The sequence below is a fragment of the Sinocyclocheilus rhinocerous genome, unplaced genomic scaffold (assembly GCF_001515625.1).
Source record: "Sinocyclocheilus rhinocerous isolate Xijiao unplaced genomic scaffold, SAMN03320098_v1.1 scaffold6166, whole genome shotgun sequence".
In the NCBI taxonomy this organism is placed as follows: domain Eukaryota; kingdom Metazoa; phylum Chordata; class Actinopteri; order Cypriniformes; family Cyprinidae; genus Sinocyclocheilus; species Sinocyclocheilus rhinocerous.
Window position 1 is genome coordinate 9,018 of NW_015645619.1, and position 17,481 is coordinate 26,498.

Here is a 17,481-nt window from a genome sequence, read left to right on the forward strand (position 1 = left end):
TTTCTTTTTTTTTTTTTATATATATATGGGTCATATAGGACCATGGGTTGCAAGGCAGCAATTTTTTTAAAGACATGTACATAACTTATTTTTCAATGTTTATACCACGTATTGATAATTATATTGTTTTGTGTATAAACCCAATGGTTTATTTCCTGAGAGGGAATCTACTGTGATCTGTCAAGACATGATTGGTGCTTACAGTATTCAACTGTAACTGTACTCAGAGAACACAAGGCACAATTGCCAAAACTCCCATCAGGCTTTGTTGGCAAGACTAACATTGCAAATTGTCTGTAGTGCCATACTTAAGTTCACCCAAACTAGTGGGCTAGTTCACCCAAAAATGAAAATTCTGTGATTTTTACACTCATGTCGTTGCAAACTTGTATGGCTTTCTTTCATCTGTGGAAGACAAAAGAAGATATATTGTAAAACTCTTCAGGTGTTTTTGTGTACATTAGGAAAGTCAGGAAAGTTGTATGGAATAATTTCACACCTCCTTTATGTCCTTTTTTGGGAGTTTGAAAGTTTTGGAACCCATTGACCTTAATTGTACACACAGAAACTGCTAAAACATTCTAAATATCTTCTTTTGTGTCCCACAGAAGAAAGTCTGTCATCATTTACTCATCCTTGTGTCGTTCTAAACTTGTATGACTTTTTTATCCTGCAGAACACAAAATGAGATATTCTGAAAAACGTTGGTAACCAAACCATTTCGGTTTCCATTGACTTCCATTGCATGGACTAAAAATACAATGGAAGTCAATGGGAAGTGAAACTGTTTGGTTACCAACATTTTTCAAAATATCTTGTTTTGTCTTCTGCAGAATAAAAAAAAAAAAGCATACAAGTTTGGAACGACATGAGGATGAGTACATCAGAATTTTCATTTTTGGGTGGGCTATCCATTTAAATCAATGCAATCAATTTATTTTACTTCAAGCAGCCTGTTTTCTGTGATGTCATTTCTATTAACCCTGGAGGTTGACTTTTGGTGCTTCAGTTTAAATGTTAAGCTAGCTCTTCTTGAACTGGGCTGGGACACTACAGTTACTTCACTGGTTTGAATACACTTACTGGCATTCTTGGTAATGCTTTGCTTTGGGTCTTCCTTTTTGGAAGGTTTCCACATGCTTAAAGCCTACAGACATGTGTTTGGGGCTTAGAAATCATGGAATGTTGCTTAGGAAAAAGCTCTGCATTTTGCAACCCCAGAAAGAACACTTAGTGAGATGGCTAATCATGCTGTACCCTCGTGAAATGTTGAGGCGGATTAACATGGAAACATGTCTGATGTGTAAGTTCACCTTAAAATGTTTTTGAAATGTGTTTTTATTTAGAAAGCTGTCATTGATGGCGATTTTTATCATTTGTACATACATTTATTATGATTTCAGCAGTATAGTCTCTACGGTGCACGCATAACAGTGGCACAATATTGCATTGTATTGCATTGTGTAGATTTCACTTTTTAAACTGCATCACACAAGCACTTACGGAATCTACCAGGCAGTACTCTGCAGTAATCTGGACATGCAGGAGGGGATATAAAGAGCTATTTTTTCCTTTTCCCCAATAGATTCAGCATGGTCAACATGACTTCATTTATTGAAATGGTATTTTCTGTTAAGCTCTGTTCTGTAAAATATTATTTTTTAATTTTGTCTTAGACTGCATCTCTTATTGTGTTAATATGTCTTTGCAGACCTCTGATTTTTTTTTTATCAGATGTGCTAAAGTTATGGTGCTAGATTTAATGAGAATAATGTAAATATGTATTTGCACCTATTGTTAACACTTCATATACAGTACATTTAATGGCAACTGTATTTCAGAAACACTTTATTTATCATTTGAAATAAGCTGTACATAGCCTTTTTATACAGTTTTTTTTATATATATAAACTTTGTTATTTAAACTTGTCATTTTGTGCCTCATTGCAAAGCTACAGCACTGTTCAAAAGTTTGGGGTCAGTAATATTTTAAGAAATTAATGCTTTTATTCAGCAAGGGTGCATTAAATTGATCAAAAGTGACAGTAAATTCATTTATGGTGTCACACAGATTTCAATTTTAAATAAATGCGGTCCGTTTGAACTTTCTATTCATAAAATAATCCTGAAAAAATGTAGCCACAAAAATATTAAGCAGTACAACTTTTTTTTTTTTTTTTGGATAAACTTTGATAATAAGAAATGTTTCTTAGGTACCAACTCAGCATATTAGAATGGTTTCTGAAGGATCATGTGACACTAAAGACTGGGGTAATGGCTGCTGAAAATCAGCTTTGCCGTCATAGGAATAAATGACATTTTAAAATATAGTAGAAAAGTATTTTTTCTTATTATTAAAATATTTTTATTTTATTATTCACAGTGTTCCTTTTTTTAATCAAATAAATGCAGCCTTTGTTAGCATAAGGACCTTCTTTAAAAAACTTTCAAAGATCTTTGCCGACCCCAAACCCCAAGCTCTCAAATAACACCCATCAGCAACAAATGTTTCGGATCAAGACTAGTTGTTGAAAGAGACATCATCAGTACAGGTTGAGCGTTGAAATAATTTTGGTCTTCGGCCTGCAAGCAAAAACAAATACAACCAGAAACTTAATTATTATTATTTTTATTATTATTACTAATTAGTTCTGTCCTTATTTTGTTGTTTTGGGAAATTTTGTGTGCTGCCATCTTGACCAGGTCTCCCTGGAAGCAGTGGCGGCTCGTGGGTTTTAAAATAGAGGAGGCACACTAATTGTATTGGTCTGGGATCCCTGCCGATTATTATTATTATTATTATTATTATTTGCTTAACCACTTTAAAATGGCTTTTTGGTTGCTTTTAGTCAGAAAACGTAAAGAAAACGACACACATACAGCAAGATAATATAATTTCACTTACCTGGCCTATCACTTGAAGCAAACATCCATCCCTTCTTAAAAGTCTGTGTTAAAAGAGAGCTGCCTGTTGCGCCATTATATTAAGCCGACTGCCTATATCCAGCTGAGGCTGTTTTCCCTAAATTTGTATATACTGTATACTGTTTGAATGACAGCTTGGTAAATCTGTTGCCAATCAAATATTCAGTATCGCTACTCATCATAAGGATATCTCATTGGGATCGTCCTGGTTAAAGGATAAAAAAAAAAAATGAAGTATATGTGTTTTATAGAAGTATAAACAATACCACCACCTTTGTTGACTTAAATTAATGTTGTATTTATATTTTTTAATCAGACTGCTTGCTGATGTATTTTGTATTGTTGAATAAAGCTAAAAACCATTTTCCTTCAAAGTTTGTTTTTCTTCAAGTGTGTTAATCAGAAATCTTAATCAGTCCCATGTTCCCTCCTTTTTTCTCTGTCAACCCATGCCCTTCTCTTGTTTTCTCTCCTCTCTCTCTCTCTCTCTCTCTCGCTCTCTTTACACAGAAACAGAGCTGATAGTAATTATACTTTCTCATCCCTGTTCCTTTTGATGCCCCGTTTACAGTTTCACTTAAGCATTGAAATTTTAAGACCACTTCCTTGATATGAAAACTGGTTACAATTATATCTTGATAAGAAAACGTTGACTTTGGCCCAGCTGATACCCGTCTACATAAACAGTATGTAAATGATCTTACGAGAGGGGCCCTCGGATCTGCAATGGAGCGAATGAAACCGATGAACCCTGTGAAAGTTACAGGCTCCGCCTCGTGCACTCATTTGGGAGAGGGTGGGGCGAGCAGGCAGACAGACTCTCACTGCTACCAAATTCAGCAGATTTGGGAGAAGTATGCAGATATCACAGGGAAATATGATGCCATAAATGTTTTGATCTATTAGACAGATGCAGCTGTTCCTCTACAGACTTCCAGCTGTAGAGGCAGAATCCTGCTAATGCAGTACAAAGAATAACAAGTCATCGTACCCTTTTCTAAACCTTATGGTATGCGGTAGCTGTGCAAAAAATATGCCAAAACGTTAAAAAGGTAGTGTTTCACAGGAAGGATGAAGTGGGTGTACAGTAATACTGAATGGGTAGGCTACGTCAAGCATCAAAAATGGACAGTGTTTACTAGCTTTTATACTGGTCTTATTGTGCACGATTCATTAGTTTTCACTTCATATTGTTAGTCTTAATAATCTTTAATCAAAATGTAAAAATGCACTTCCTGTCGAATGACTTTCCTTTCCCGCAAACATCAATCTGATGGAATTGATTGGGAAAATAGCCAATCGTGTTATCTGCTTCTCTCCAACTACCTGCAGCAGGCACCACATCAAAAAAAAATGGTGACAAAGTCTATTTTCGGCTGCTTCTGTCCCGAAACTCTGATCCCCATCCTCAAACGAACATCATTACTGGCCTGCCAGAAGCAGATGTGCGGAGCTTGCCGTATTATACCCAAAACACTTAAGGCTGTAATCACTTCCAAAGGTGTTTCTTTACTGAGTTAAGGGTATGGATACTTATGCAATGTAATTATATAAGTTTTTCCTTTTTAATAAATCTGCAAAGTAATCACAAATCTGTTTTTGTTTTGTCATTATGGTGTATGAAGTGAAGACTGATGTGTGTGTGTGTGTGTGTGTGTGTGTGTGTGTGTGTGTGTGACCCTGGACCACAAAACCAAGTCATAAGGGTCAATTTTTCGAAATTGAGATTTATAAATCATCTGAAAGCTGAATAAATATGCTTTCCATTGATGTATGGTTTGTTAGGATAGGACAATATTTGGCAGAGATACAACTATTTGAAAATCTGGAATCTGAGGGGTCAAAAAAATCTAAATATTGAGAAAACTGCCTTTAAAGTTGTCCAAATGAAGTTCTTAGCAATGCATAATCAAAATTTAAGTTTTGATATATTTACAGTAGGACATTTACAAAATATCTTCATGGAACATGATCTTTACTGAATGTCCTAAAGATTTTTGGCATAAAAGAAAAATCAATAATTTTGACACATACACTTTATTTTTGGCTATTGCTACAAATATACCCCAGCGACTTAAAGGAACACTCCACTATTTTTGAAAATAGGCTCATTTTCCAATTCCCCTAGAGTTAAACAGTTGAGTTTTACCGTTTTCGAATCCATTCAGCCGATCTCCGGCTCTGGCGGTAGCACTTTTAGCTTAGCTTATAATAGATAATTGAATCTGATTAGACCGTTAGCATCTCGCTCAAAAATGACCAAAGAGTTTCTATATTTTTCCTATTTAAAACTTGACTCTTCTGTAGTTACATCGTGTACTAAGACCGACAGAAAATTAAAAGTTGCGATTTTCTAGGCCGATATGGCTAGGAACTATACTCTCATTCCGGCATAATAATCAAGGAACTTTGCTGCCGTACCATGCGTGCAGCAGGCGCAATGATATTACGCAGCGCCTGAAAATAGACTTATTGGAAGTTACCTAGCTGGGACTATTTTCAGGCGCTGCGTAATATGAATCAAATATTCATGAATCAAATCCTGTTTCATTCAGAAATCATTTGCATTGAGGAAGTTAAATTAGTTGTCAGCAGGGTTTGACATTTAATTAATTGTATTCCATTATATTTGACTATATAATTCATTATTAATCATAGGTTCTTTCGAGTATATTTATATTCAGATTTTTCACTTGCCTCATTGCTTCAAATGCCTCATTACGCTTGTACAATACAGCCCTGTTTTGATTTAAGCTCTCAGATCAAAATGACTAATAGTGTGCTTCTGTAAAATCCATACAAAGTCCAGCTCATGTGGAAATTAATGTTTCATGTCCTCAAACAAGAGGCTCCTCAGACCCAAAACTGTTGCTGCAAGAAAAATACCCCACCTGTGTGAATTAGAAGATTCATTACGCACTTGTTTGTATCCAGCAAAATCTATCTGACAGAGAGCAACCCAAATTTGTCACAAAATTTCAATCTCAATTATTCTTATATAATGCAAAACTGTGAATTTTAAAACTGTTTTTAAAATGGCATTTTCTTGTGAAATCCACAGAATGGCTTTTACTTGGAAGATGTAGAGAACAGGTGATTAATTATGGGAGTATATGAGCTTTCAGCAACTTTTTTTTTTTTGCAAACCCTCAAACTCTTCCAGCTAAACATCAGGTGAGTTTGTGGCTGATGGCGGATAAGAAGAAAGATCCAGTTTGTCTTTGGCTTGCAACTACACATGGCAGACCAACAACCTGCTGATGAAAACTTGGCTCCTGCTTGTTTTCTTTCATGTCTCCCGGGAACCATCACAGATAGCTTTTTTCAATTCTTTGTGTGCTTTTTTCCTTTCCCTCTCTCTCTTTGCCATTCCCTCTGTCTGAGGAACCCACAACAAATCTGTTCATTCGACAAGCATCTCTCCTCCCCCTCTCCCTGCGCCTCCTTCCTCTCATCTGAGGTGGCTAAGTTCAGACTGGCCTCTGCTGTCCTCGGCCTGCCTCTTAAATACTGTCCCCACTTTAAATGATACATGAGAAAAAGTCAGCTGTTCATCATAATGGAGCTTTAAGCTTTACATAATGCTTGCCAAATACAGCTTGGAAGAAAGCTTGTAAATTCATTTATGGACACTATAAAAACTCACCTTTTAATTCTGGGGCGTTGGGAGGAAAAGAAAAAAAACCCTTGGTGAAATGGAGGGTGACCAAGGCTACAGAGTAACATCCTGCATCTGGTGCTCTCCACAGCTAGATCTGGTCTGCTGCAAAAGCAACAGGACGGACTGTAAACATCTCTTGTGCAATGCCAAACTGTCTCTCCAAGCTCAGATGATGCAAAGAGCTTAAGGTGCATGCTAAAGGGATAGTTCACCCAAATATGAAAATTCTGTCATCATTTACTCACCTGTTTGTCGTTCCAAACCTGTACGACTATATTTTACCTGTGGAACATGAAATAAGATATTCTGTTGTTTTGAATCCCATTGACTTTTAATGTATGGACAAAAATATTGTTTTAAACATCTTCTAACTCATATTATACTTGATATCATTTGATTTATCAATGTTATCATTATTAAATGTGACCCTGGACCACAAAACCAGTCTTAAGTCGCAGGGGAATATTTGTAGCAATAGCCAAAAATACATTGTATGGGCCAAAATGATTGATTTTTCTTTTATGCCAAAAATCATTAGGATATTAAGTAAAGATCATGTTCCATGAAAATATTTTGTAAATTTCCTACTGTTAATATATTAAAACTAAATTTTTGATTAGTAATATGCATTGCTAAGAACTTAATTTGGACAACTTTAAAGGCGATTTTCTCAATATTTAGATTTTTTAGCTCCCTCAGATTCCAGATTTTCAAATAATTGTATCTCGGCCAAAAAATTGACCCTTATGGCTGGTTTTGTGGTCCAGGGTCACAAATGTTAAAATAACTCACTTTAAACTAACAACAATCAACACAGTAGGGAAAAACAAATCATGAAGTATAGCAGTTTCTTTTCAGATGGAAGCAAATTACATATGTTAGTGCGAAATATATATATAGATAGATATAGATAGATATAGATAGATAAGTATCGCTTTTTATTTCTCCTCTTTCCTACTACTTGTTTCACTTCTGTTTCAGTTTTATAACCATTTCTTACTATGTGTAAGTAAGTTGTTGTTTTTTAGCATGTAAGTTTGGGAGTGTTATTTTTCAGGATTACTGATAAACTACTGTCATTTGATTTGTATTATTTGTATTTGTTATTTATTTTAATTTTAGTTAAATTATGTCGGGAAATATAACTTTGTTCAGCTTCCTAAAGAACCCAGCCTTATGTAAACAGTGGATGCAGTTTGTTTTTCCGGGGCAGCAATGGAGTTTCACAAGTGTGTTTGTTGATTAACGTTGTATAAACAAGGCCCAGTTCAATGCTGGATTTGCACATCGTTTGATACTGAAAGATGGAGCGGTCCCAGCTATAAAAGATCCCGGTCATGATTCAGAACTGCAGATAGTAAGTGAAACTGCATCAAATGTCTGTGTTTTGTTGGCAATCAGAGCTCAAGTGCTCGTCAATCTTTAGCTCCGCCCACGGCACGCCTCCAGGAGCTCGGCTTTTTCCGGAGAGAATTGTAAAGCTGTAGCTTTCTTTTATAAATATGATAAAACTAAAGACTTTTTGGAGATATGAAGGATGCAGTACCACTCTATAGGTACTCAAGATTAACATGAGATTGGGTGAAACTGTGTGTGTGTTATGTCCCCTTTAAACTGCAGTTTATTTTAATAACAAGATAAACTGGTAACATTTTACAATTGGGTCCCATTAGTAAAGGTTAGTTAATTAACATTAACTAACAATGAGCAATCATTTGTTACAATATTTAATGTTAGATAAAAACAGCTGTTCTTTGTTATTGTTAGCTCAAGTCCATCAAGTAATATTAACAGATACAACTTTAGATTTTAATAATGTATTAGTAAGTGTTGAAATTAACATTAACTAATGCTTTAGAACTATTTTTTAGTTTTCATGTTATTTTTGTGTTAACTAATGCATTTAACTAATGTTAACAAATGGAGCCTTGTTTTAAATTGTTACCAATATACATTCAAGCCTTAATATGCTTATTTTTAATTCATAACAAAACCAAATTAAAATCTTTCCAAGTACCCATTGGCTACACGTATCCCTGGTTAGAAATCACTGAGCATGCTGACAAGGAAAAAACACAGAATGAAGGGAGGGAGAGAACTGGATAATGCCCCTGTGTTTGAACCAGGTGTGATTCAGTTGGTGGTTTTCAAACATGGGTTCAGGGCCACTAGGGGGCCTCAGAAATCTTCTGAGTTTTGTTCCTTGGTTTTTCCCATGTTCCTGTATTTGGAATGTTGGATTATATCTTCATAAAAAAAAAAGCCTGCTCCACTTAGATTGTGCTCCTGTCTTATAGTTATTCTTCCGTTTATTTAGCCTACCTATAGTGTCTAATGAATCAAAAGTCTTGCACATTCAAAGAAAATTGCTCACTTCCACATTGCAAAATAAAGTGGATACAGCTATTTTTCAAAGGCTAGCAATGGAGACAGGAATAGTGCATGAGGGCTAACAACTTCAGCTAATAACAAAGCCTTGACTGGATGCGACACATATTTGTCTTTCCACGCTATACATGGAACTGCTGGCTGCCGCAATTACAGCAATTTAGAAGATATTTCATGTTTAAGGTACATGTGGAGCTGGTTAGGATTTACATGAAATTTACATTGTTTCTGCAGCAAATACCATCTTCTTGATGAAAGCCTGAGGAGGACTGTTGAAATTATAGGACTCTGCTTTGGTGGTTTATGGTGGCTGGAGCAGTGTGAATTTACACACATCTGTTTGACAGATAGCAAGGGTTCTGATTGGTTGGAGATCCTCAATGATGTTGGCGCGTAGTTGTAAAAAGTTTTGGTAAGATACCAATCAGAGTCTGTTCTCAGGATGAAACCAAGTGAGCTGTGTTTCTTTTCAACAAGAAAAATAAGCTGTGGGCAGTTTCTCCATACAAGGTGTCATAGCATCTGTTTGAGCCCCTTGATGTAGATTATTTCTAGGTAGCCTATTAGTATTGTATGAATATTGTCCCATTGATAAATACAGTGCAAATAGTTCCGTCTCTGGATAAAAGTGAAGTGGAAATAAAAATCAATAATAGACTGAACAGTTCAATGATAATAACATTTACCAGTCTCGTCTCGTCTGGATTTTTCAAGAATACGTTATGTGGGGAGATTTTATCCCTCCTTACTTCAAAACATTTCTTGAAAAAATTGGGGTTACAATAACGCAATTGAAGTGAATGTGACAAATCATAAAAGAAAATAGAAGTAAAAAAAAAAGTTAGCCTATATGTAGACTTCTGTTCTTACTTGCTTTTTGTTTGTAGGGAGGGTCATTTTACACACTTTGTGTACTCAGGTATCAAAAAAGATCATCAAAAAAAGCAGGTTCCAGTTTTTAAATGCTAGTCTATGATGAATGAGTGTGGCCATCACATTGTATCCTGTATCCTAACCCTAACCCTAATGTAACCCTGTTATGGGTAGGTAATGTTTCTATACCTAAACCTACCCATAAGAGAAGATGACCAAAAAAATCTCCCCACATAACGTATTCTTGAAAAATCCAGACGAGACGAGACTAATGTCTAATGTTCTAATGTTCTTGAAGCCACTAAGAGTTTTGTGTAATTCTGTGTAGAACAGTTTGCATTTTTTTCCACTTCCTGCAGTAAAATTTGTTCAGTTAGTAAGGTTCAAGCAGGGTATGTGCAAATGTGATAGTTTTCTAAAACATTGCAGTTTTGTTTGCATGTTTTGTGAAGATTGAATAAAGTTTTTACAGATTACATTTTCCATTGTACTTACTGACGTACACCTCTGCATGTAGACACCCAACTGTGCAAATTCATTTATAGATTTATAATACTTATAGATATTTTACATAAAACCCAGTCCTGAACCTGAAGAACCATGTTCTGCGGAGTTCAGCTCCAACCAGTTCCAACACACTTGCTTGGACATTGCTACTGATCCTGAAGACCTTGCTTAGCTTAGGTGTGTTTATTTGGGGTAGCTAAACTTTGCAGGACACTGGCCCTCCAGGAGCAGGACTGAGAGCCCTGACATTAGCTCTTTACATTCATTGCATGTGATTTATCAACACCTAGTACATCTTAAAATATAGAGCTCATGAAAAATAAAAGTTCCAGATGGACAAACATTAAATGCATAAACCAGTGTGAATAAACAATATCTTAAAAGAAACTTGGAGATAGTTTGAAAAAGCCAGAATGGGAAGTTTTAAGTAGTTGTACAGCTTGAAGTGTGAAGCTTGTTCTTGTACACAGATATGGCATATTCATGGCAGTACACATGAAATTCATGTATTTATTTGTCATTTAAACTGATGTAAACAAGAAAAAAGTAGACTTAATTTCTTTTTATCCTGTCGCCCCCTCTAGTGGACATTAAGTATTAATGCCTTCATTGCTCAGATAACAAAAGTCAATAGGATTTTTTGGGAAGGTAAGTCCGACCAATTAGAAAAGATACAGCAACACGAGTCAGACGAGTCTGAAGGTCTGAGCTGAATTTGGTGAAACATTAAAGTTCTAGTCGGTGTCAATTACTCTCATAATAAATAATAATAATAATGTTTAAATATATGTAGGCTTTCTCAAGCCCAACAAAGAAGACTAAGAAGAGAAACATCAACCAATTTAGTATGTAATAAAACTAATAAAATTCTAAGGCATGAAAAATAGGGATTTTATTTGCCCTTAACCCTGTTATTTTTTTGTCAGTATTAAGGTGCGTTCACTGATTCTACCTTCTCTCTTTTCTATCTCATTCTTTTCTTTTGAACTGAGTTGGCTACACATGCTTGTATACATTCATAAATTTAAACTTTATTTCTAATTATTTATTAATGTCACACACACCTACCTGCCTTTTGACTTAAATAAAAGACGAGACTGGTAAATGTTACGGACATATTATCATGGAACTGTTCAGTCTATTATTGATTTATATTTCCACTTCACTTTTATCCAAAGAGACGGAACTATTTGCACTGTATTTATCAATGGGACAATATTCATACAATACTAGGCTACCTAGAAATAATCTGTCAGCATACTGTAACTCGCATTAAAGGGGTCACTTGCAAGTCGCAGCAGCACGAATTATGTGCCCAGCAAAATCTGATTAAAATATTATGCGTAATTAACAGTGAGTGGTGGTTTCAGACATTATAGTGCCGCACTCGTACTGACTCTTATTCTGCCTGAAAGAATGAAAAGACCGTACTGAAGGCGGAGCGATTCGACCAATCAGATGAAAGGAGCGTTTCAGCGGCGCCCACACGTGCGAATGAAATATTGAAGCCATAAACCGAATTTTAAACCCCAAACGAAAAATGAGAAATCGAGCCAAAATCTAATTTTCCGTTTGTTAAACTAAACGGAAAAACGAATAAACGAGCCGTTTTTCCATTTCTCGTTATTGCATTCCAAATAGGAGATGAAATGATCAAAACGTACACGGACCGTTTACATTGGGAGAACTTCATAGATTTCAAGAACCATCATTTCATGCCAGGATCCATGTCCGTATGGAAATGCAACACTGAAATAGTGTCATGAAATCAGATTGGGCTTTCCTAGAGTTTCCTTGAAATAGTCCATTACGTGTCTCTAAGAGGAAGCCACTTGTGCTGGATGGCTTTGATGCTGAATCAAAGCAGTTGGTACTGTATGATGTGACATAATGTGACAGAAGTCTATAGAAACGTTTTGTGGAAAATATGCACCATTCAGGAAATGAAATCAAGTCACACAATAATAGTACTCTGTTTATGTACTGAATCACCAGCAGATGGCAATCTTTGTCCTATATGGATCTTTGCACTCCTATAGACTTCATATAATTCCAGTCTTCATGGTGGCTAATGAGATCAGTAGAGGTACAGATTAAAGGGGTCATATGATGCGATTTAAATTTTTCCTTTTTCTTTGGAGTGTTACAAGCTCTTGGTGCATAAAGAAGATCTGTAAAGTTGCAAAGACTAAAGTCTCAAAACCAAAGAGATATTCTTTATAAAATTAAGAGTTAACCACGCCCAACTAAAACGGCTCGTTCTAACACGCCCCCACATACCTACGTCACGATCTGGGAAGATTTGCATAACGCCGCCCAAATGTTCACGCAAAGAAAGAAGGCGTTGCTTTTATTCTCGCTGTAGTATTGTTGACGCTGCAGCCATGTCGTGAAGACGCTGTGTGCTTCGTTGTGAAAGCGAAACTACATCAACTTTCACCATGGACAAAGCGGAGTCCAGCCCGCCTCAGCTCACTCTATACAGGCCTCAGCGCACGCTAAGCCGGGGCTTCCCCTCAAATGTTCTTTTTAGCAGCATCATATGACCCCTTTAAAGGAACATCATTATTTGTTTATTATTTACCATTTTCTATTACAAAGGGTAAAATACACACAGGCTGTTTCCCCATCTCATGTATTAAGATGGCTTTTAATAATTTTCTATTCAGCTGAATGGATAGTTCACCCAAAAATGAAAATCCCACATGATTTACTCACCCTCAAGCCATAGGTGTGAGACTGGTTTTCCTTTGCTGGAAACAAAACTTAGTTCTCGCGAGACTAGCATATTCTCACTGGAGCTTACGCTACGTCTACGTACTACTTCATCCGCTGGAATGCCACTCTCAAGTGAACATGTAGGACAGTTAGCGGAAGCTAGAGATTACGATTTATAAAGTTTTAAATATGGATATTTTTCTTACACAAACACATCGATTCACTTCAGAAGGCCTTTATTAACCCCCAGAGCCGTGTGGAGCATTTTCTTTTATGATGGATGGATGCACTTTATTTTGCTTCAAAGTCTTGACCACCATTCACTCACCATTATAAAGCTCGGAAGAGTCAGGACATTTTTAAAATATTACTCAAGTTGTATTCGTCTGAAAGAAGGAAGTCATATATACAAAGGATGGCTTGAGGGTGAGTAAATCATGGGGTAATTTTCATTTTTGGGTGATCTATCCCTTTAAACGTGATTTTTTATTTATGCAGGATATGAGAGAGAAAGATTCCACTACAGTGCAATAGGTGGCGGAAACCTTATTTTGTCAACCACCATTAGTGTGTGCGTGGAAGAAGTGTTTTTTTATTTATTTTTTTTAAAGCTAAGGATGGGCGATACCACTTATTTTGTTTTCGATACGATACCGATACTTTTAAAGACCAGTATCGTCGATATTGATATCGATACCGATACGATACTTCATAACTGAACTTTTAAATTATGAAATGTATTAAATTATAATTATTAAATTACTAAGAGGAACCCACTTAACTTTATATTTGAAACACATTTTAACATTCAATACACCTTAATTTGAACTTATTAGGTTATATTTTTGTATACACATGGTTAAAAAGATGTCTACTGTAGTGGTAACCATGGGAATCTACAAATAATAAAGTTGAACTACTGTCACTTTAGTAAAACCATGGTTCATTTTCATAAGGGACTGCCAGTGAAAGGCTGTTGCAAGAATAAAATCCAACCTTTTTATTCTGACAGTGTATGATTTATATTAACATTACAGAATAGAACATGATCAATATGAACTTTTAATGTTCAATTTAAATAAATGCAATTGCACACACTAGGCTATGATTTCGATTGGTTTATTGTGAAATAACTCAAACATACAGTATATGTTTTTTCTGTCCTCTGATAAGCATTGTTCTGGGCTGCCATTCTCAATAGCATCAGTGGTTTCTTATAATACTTTTGGGAAACACAGCCCTGTTTGCACTGTCAGCAGTGAGTGAACGCTCTCTGTGATTGATTGGTTCTGTCAATAATTGCATGTGTTCAGATGAGCAGGAAAATATTTCTATTTTACACAATTATTCGCTTACACAGGTTATTCGTCCAATTCAATGCATATTAATTTTTTTTTTTTTTAATTAACAATCACAGGCAAAAAACACACCTTAGTATCGATATTTTTATTTTATTTTGTTTTGTTTTGTTGTTTGATAAAGTTTTTTGTACAAATTGCTTAATTGACTTCAAATTCATATTTTTTTGTACAAATTGCTTAATTGATTTCAAATTCATATTTGTAAGCAAATTGGTTGGGATTTTCTTTTCCAAAAAATAATTTTTGTCATTTTTTGGCAACCTAGGGTGCGCCCTGTGTCCCACCCACCACGACCTTACAGGACACACTCTAATCCTAACTCCAAGTGTTTCCCCTGAGGTGAACTGACAGCCTCGCCCAATTTTTCCAGGTGGCCAAGATGTGCAATGAACAGAGTTGCGCTCTTGGTCAATGGCTCGCCATCCCACCCAGAGGGCTGCGGCAGAGCTTCCCTGCTTCCTTGGCCTGTAAGGGTGGCCTCTCCCTAATTGCACAGGTACTTACAGGTTTCCTGGATGCAGACAATGAGAGACTGCACAATGGGCACATAGCTGGCCTGTCCCGCCCAGAGTTCTTCACCGAAACTAGGAACCAATCCGACAAAAGGCCAATGTGCCACAGTTTTTTTTTTTTTTTGCTTTGTTGTTTGATAAAGTTTTTTGTACAAATTGCTTAATTGACTTCAAATTCATATTTTTTTGTACAAATTGCTTAATTGACTTCAAATTCATTTTTGTTAGAAAATTGGTTTGGATTTTCTTTTCCAAAAAATTATTTGTCGTTTTTTTGGCAGCCTAGGGTGCGCCCTGTGTCCCACCCACCACGACCTTACAGGACACACCCTAGTCCTAACTCCAAGTTTTTCCCTTAGGGTGAATTGACAGCCTTGCCCAAATTTTCCAGGTGGCCAAGATGTGCAATGCGCAGAGTTGTGCTCTTGGTCCATGGCTCGCGGTTCCAGCCAGAGTGCTGCGGCACACTTGAATCTTTAGTTATTTAAAATCTTACTTGTTGGTGACTTTTCTGTCATCTGTCGTGGCCTCTTCTTTCTGAAGATAATCACATACCTGCAAAAGTCTTGACTTGATATTGTAAAGACGTTGTTTCATACGCTGGTGTGTGTGCATAAATGCAAATGTGATTTACAAATTTAAGGATTCACTTTGACAGTAACATATAACTTATCTGGCAACTGTACTTAAACTTTCTTAAAACTTAACTAAAACAATGAGGCAGAGCCTCCCTGCTTCCCTGGCATTAATGTAAATGTGCTTACTAATTTAAGAATTCATTTAAATTTGTAAGAAAATTACTTTTCTGACAAGCATACTTATACCTATGCTTAAAATAATCTTATTTAACTGTTTTTTGTTTTGTTTTGTTTTTTGCTTTCATTTAAAATCTTATTTTTGGGTGACTTGTCATCTGTCATGGTCTCCTCTTTCTGAAGACAATGACATGCTTGCAGAAGGATTGAGTTGATATTGCAGAGATGTTGTTTTACACGTTGATGTGTGTGTTAATGTAAATGTGATTCACTTTGAAAATAACATATAACTTATCTGGCAACTATACATATAACTATGCTTTTTACTTTTCTCATAGGTTAACTAAAGTATATATAATTTTTGCTTTCCTTTAAAATCTTACTTGTCGGCGACTCTTCTGTCATCTGTCATGGTCTCTGCTTTCTATAGATGATGACATGTCTGCAGAAGACTTGATTTGATATTGTAGAAATGTTTGTTCACACTTTCCACTTACTTGAAGTCCTAGTTCTTCATTTCTTAACTGACTCTGTGTGACCAGGAATTCCAAATTCCATGATGTCATAATGAGTGAAAGCTGATTGGTTGAGAGTGTCTCTTTGTCAGAGTGATTAATTTAAAGGCAGTGTTTATTTTTTTATTAATAAGTGTTTATTAGTGTGTGTTTTTTAATGCTCTTGACTCCTGGTTTTCATGTAGCATAAACGTTTTCTAATAACATTTCTGCTGCTTTTCTCAAGAACCTTTAGAATTATGGCTTATTGAAACACATACTGTACTGTACACTTTCCCAACATTGTTTTTCTATTGTAGTGGGGACTTTCCATTGACTTTCCTCTGGTGCACTGATATGTTTCTTTAGACCACACACAACATATCTTTTTTCATGCAAAATGGTAGTGACTAAAAACTGAGGTGAACAATTAAATGGTAAGACTTATTTCTACTTGCGTGGGTAATGATACAGATTTCTCGATTTGGTTCAAGTCTGATTTGTTTTCAAAATAATTATGTTGTCGATGTTACTTTTTATATAAAACAATAATGTTTATATAAAAGAAATTATCTGTCATTTTTGTACATTATTCAAGGAATCTTCTAACTTCATACATTACAATATAAAGCATTTTATATTGAGTACAAAAAACAACAATAGGACTGATAGATCAGTAGACATATTGCTCAACACAACCTAAAACTAATCTGTGTGTTCCAGCTGAAGTTAACTTTAAATTTATTGTGTAAAAGTGTTATTGTATTTTTTTTTTTAATGTACGTATTTTAAACTTTTGAAATCACAGAAAGTTTAGTTTAGCAGCTTTACTCTCAGTTGAAATGTTTTGAGGTCAGTCTAAAAAAAATGTCATAATTTTCTGAGTCCTAAAGGAATCTATGAGATGCTCAAAAACGAAGAGGCACGAATCCTTACTGTTGGCACTGTTATTTATTCTCTGTATTATTCATTGTTGTGCCTTTCTTTCAGTCTGTTTGTGATCAAGGGTAGATGATCTTGCGTTTTGCCAATCTAGTATCCAGTATCTGATTGTTCTGGCTTGAATACACACTCCAGGTTTGCGCAGACACAATTTTGCCTGAAATTATTCCCACAGACAACAAAATATGTCTTAAAACATAACATATATAAAACATAAAAAGTATATATTATATAGTGTACATTATATAGTAACTGTATTATATAGTAACTGTATGGTTGTTTGGGCTATTCACTTACGAGTTTAAATGACTTTTATCTGTTGTTGTTTTTATTATATATTATAGG

At 35.6% G+C, this 17,481-nt stretch overlaps 1 long non-coding RNA gene across 1 annotated transcript; it reads left to right on the forward strand.

Moving 5' to 3' along the window:
• Positions 1-3,307: 3,307 nt before the first annotated feature.
• LOC107706857 (uncharacterized) lies at positions 3,308-8,986 on the forward strand. Its single transcript, XR_001636190.1, has 3 exons — positions 3,308-3,317; positions 8,781-8,784; positions 8,915-8,986. It is a non-coding gene; the product is annotated as an uncharacterized LOC107706857 (long non-coding RNA).
• The last annotated feature ends 8,495 nt before the right edge of the window (positions 8,987-17,481 follow it).